Source organism: Galeopterus variegatus, unplaced genomic scaffold, assembly GCF_000696425.1.
Source record: "Galeopterus variegatus unplaced genomic scaffold, G_variegatus-3.0.2 Scaffold17374, whole genome shotgun sequence".
NCBI lineage: Eukaryota > Metazoa > Chordata > Mammalia > Dermoptera > Cynocephalidae > Galeopterus > Galeopterus variegatus.
This window is the reverse complement of record NW_007743485.1, coordinates 10,791-14,933: the sequence shown is the minus strand read 5'-3', so window position 1 is coordinate 14,933 and position 4,143 is coordinate 10,791. Positions and strand designations below refer to the sequence as shown.

Sequence of the window (4,143 nt, the reverse complement as noted above, 5' to 3'; positions counted from 1 at the left end):
GACTTCTGAGGTGCAAAGTGTTGGTATTTATAAGCAAGAGTAGTGACCATTTATCTTCATACCTAAGAAAATAGGCCACAAACCATCTCTGGCACAAGAACCTGAGAGGCGTGAGGGCATCACTTGCACTGGCATGGGTCCCAGCAGACGGTCCTGCTGTGTGGAGCAGTTCTCAGTGTGTGCACATGGACACTGCAGAGTTCTTCTCAGGGTGGCTCAGTGCTTCCTCAACACCCACCCTTCACTGCTGATCTCAGATTGTTAATTCAACTTGTGCCCTGAGGGGACCCATCCCACATCAAAGTCTATTCTTAAACTATCATCAACATAGCCTTGAAAAGTGTGTTTTCAAAAGCCTCTATGACAACAGCCAGCAAATTATGGCCTGTGCAGCAAATCCTGACCACCACCTGCTTTGTAAATAAAGTTTTGTTGGTACATGGTCTCCCCCATTTGTTTACAGGAGGATAGATCAAAAAGCTCTTGGAAAAAGAGAATTGAAAGACAATACAAACCTTTTCATGAAGAATTACCCTCATATATTTTCTATGGCTGTTTTCATGCAACAACAGCATAGCTGAGTATTTGCAAAATAGATTATAAGGCTGAGAACACCTAAAATATTTACTATCTGAACATTCAGAGGAAAAGTTTGCTTATCTCTGGTCCATGAGATGGAGTGATGTCACTAGTCTGTATTTGTTATAGTTGTTTTCCAGCTGTTTTTCTATCAGAAAGACCCTTACAACTTCCATAGATAGATTTTAAAAAACAATCATTTTAATACACAAATGAGGAGGAAAAAAACAACAACAACAACTAAAAACCACCTTTACCCACAAGTGGACTAGTGTCCTCTTTCTGAAACAATCTGGCCCCCAGCCAGTTTTTTCAGGGCTCTCTTCACATCTTTGTTTCTTAAGGTGTAGATTGTGGGGCTCAGCATGGGGGTGACTACACTGGCAAATATCTGCACTAGGGTCATCAGCACTTCACTCAAAGACAGCTGGTCATAGACGAGGTCACAGGGCCCAAAGAACAGTGTGACCACTGGTGTGTGGTAAATACAGGTGGATGTCTCCTTGTACCTCCCTTCGTTCAGCAGAGTGAATCTTTAGGATTGCAACCACAATGCAGATGTAGGAGGCCAGAATGGGGAGGAATCAAGTCATGGGCACAAGGCCAGTGCTGATGAAGCTCACCGTCTCAATGGTTAGGCTGTTACCACATGCCAATTTGACTGTGAGGAAGATGTCACAAAAGTAATAGTCCACCTCATTAGAACCACAATATGGCAGCTGGAAGGTCAACATAGTGAAAATTATAGCGTGAATGGAGCTAGTATACCAGGTGCCAGCAGCCCGCAGGGCACATAGCTGGCGGTTCATGATGATAGTGTAACGCAGTGGGTAGCAGATGGCAGCAAACCGGTCGTAGGCCATTACTGTGTAGAGCAGGCTCTCTGTGCAGCCCAGGAAGTGGTAAAAAAAGACCTGGGACATGCAACCACCCACAGAGATGACTCGGTTCCTCACCAACAAGTTGGCAAGCATCTTTGGAGTGCTCACAGAAGAGAAACCAATGTCCAGCGCAGAGAGATTACAAAGAAAGAAATACATAGGCGTGTGGAGGTGGGAATCAGACATCACAGCTAAAAGGATGAGCAGATTTCCTAGCAGAGTGCAGAGGTAGAAGATCAGGAACACAACGAAGAGCACAGTGTCCTGCCCCTCTGTGTGTGGGATGCCCAGCAGGATGAACTCTGTAACCACCGTGTGGTTCTTTGTCGCCATAGAAGTTACATGTTATCCTAGGAAGAGGGAAAAATGACCACACATTCATGACCCAAGCCACTAAATTCTACTGCTTGGTGCCAGTAGATTCACAAAGATAAAATCCATCACTGATCCTGTCAATGAGAGGATAATGTTTATTGTGATTCATACTGCAAGACCAGCAAATGTGCCTAAAGGAAGTGTGGTCTCTGTGCATGAGAACTGAATGATCACTGATCCTGTCAATGAGAGGATAATGTTTATTGTGATTCACACTGCAAGACCAGCAAATGTGCCTAAAGGAAGTGTGGTCTCTGTGCATGAGAACTGAATGATGGCAACTTCACTGGTAAATAAGCAGATTTTATTTTACCATCATCAGGTAGAGAAGAGCACGTGACAAAGAGAGTACAAGTATTGAGGACTGAGAAAGGCATAGAAAGACAGAGAAGAAAAGAAAATAGAGAAAACTAGGAAAAAGATGGGGCATATTTATAGTTTACAAAGAATTTTCATGACTATTTTCTATTAGTCTTAGTAGACTTCTATAAGTATTAACAGTTTTGTTTTACAGTTGATGAAAAAATCGTGATTTATGGAAGTGAAGTAACTTTTTCAAATTCTTATGTACAGATCAGGGAAGATCTAGGTTTGGAACCCAAGGATTCTAAATCCATTATACCATAATTTGGAAAAAAAGGGAAAAGAACCAAGGAAATGCAGATAATAGTAAAATCAATGTGTTCTCTGAATTGCAAAGGCCTCACGACTATTTATTCAATCATTTATTTTTTAATTTGGATGTCCTCATAAATATTCTTGCCAACTTGACTAGCAGTTTCTCCCTGATAATTCTTGTGTTAACCATATCTTTTCATCTACTGTTGTTCAGCACTCCAGCAGCTACACACAGAGGTGCATAACCATTGTGTTTCCCTCATTTTATGTCAATGCACACTAACATCACATGAGCTTTCAAAGAAGCATTAACAGTACTGTAATATGCAATTTAACTTTTCCATGTATCAAACTGTAAGGGGTTTTTAATACTGGTTTCTATTATTCAGTGCTGGAAACTTTATCCCTACCCCTCTCTCTTGCTTTTTCTCTTTCTCTCTCTTTTTGAAAATTTTATTTCTGCAAAAACACAGGTCCTTACATATATAACTTAAGGCAGTCCAATTCTACTCTTTTGGAATTTATGTATCACTCAAGCCAATAAAAGCATTTTTGTAGATTGTGTATCTACATCTTTGTGAATTTGTGGATCTCTCTCATACAGTATAGAATGTATTTTTTCCAGCATGTTCTTCATGAGGTCTCTTAATCTCTACTTTGCCCACATAAAAACATTAATGTTTCTTTCAAAGAAATTGGTAAAACTCTGTCTAAAACAGTAATAAATTATCCTTTACTAAAAGAGTAAGGGATATTTTACTTACTTTACCTGATCTGAGGAGGGAAGAGAACCAGATGATCTTTACCGATTATTTCAATTCAACTAAATTTAGGAGAGGGACTTTAGTTAGCAATGTACAAATGTGCATAGAAGATTTTTAAAATATCTTATGGATAAAGTGAGTAACTTAAGAGACAGAATATTTCATAAGATTTTAGAGAGTATTTACGATCCAAAAGGGATAAAGAAAAAAAAATTCCATGTGCTACTTCAAATAAAACATTTTTTTGCTAATGAACCTACCAGATTAACTCAGTTGGACTTAACACCCTAGACAATTTTTCTCATGAATAAAAGGTAAACAACCCTCAAGTGCAATATCAGCATTAATAGGTATTATGAACCAGAAAACCAGATTTCTAGTTTTTGAGAAATTTATTATAACCACAGCCTTGTTCTTTTTCCTCTTCAGTGAATCAGTGAGTAATAAGACATTCTAAAATTGTAATAAATAGAACCTAAGAAATCATTTAGATTATGGTTTTTTTTTTTTGTCTTTTTTTTGACATTCTAAAATTGTAATAAATAGAACCTAAGAAATCATTTAGATTATGTTTTTTTTTTTTTGTCTTTTTTTTGTGACCGGCAACGGATTGCAACCCTCAGTGTTGCGCCCGCACCGGACTGGGACTGGCAACGGGATCGCAACCCTCGGTGCCTGATTGAGCAGATTAAAGGTAAGCACAAAAGAATAATTTCTGTTTAATTTTCATAAAAAGCCAGAAAAATTTGTGTCTCACTTAGGGCAAATGGTGAAAAAAATCAGAGTAAAGAAGAGATACAGAAAGAGCAGAGTGGAGGAGAAACAGGATGAGAAAACAGAATGGAAGAGAGAGAGACAAGAAAAAGCACGTAATAAACGTATAGGACAGGGGCTGGCCGGTTAGCCTACTCAATAGAGCGTGATGC

At 39.0% G+C, this 4,143-nt stretch overlaps 1 pseudogene; it reads right to left on the bottom strand.

The window, feature by feature from the left end:
* Nucleotides 1-847: 847 nt before the first annotated feature.
* Nucleotides 848-1,900, bottom strand: LOC103582691 (annotated as a pseudogene).
* Nucleotides 1,901-4,143: the final 2,243 nt, after the last annotated feature.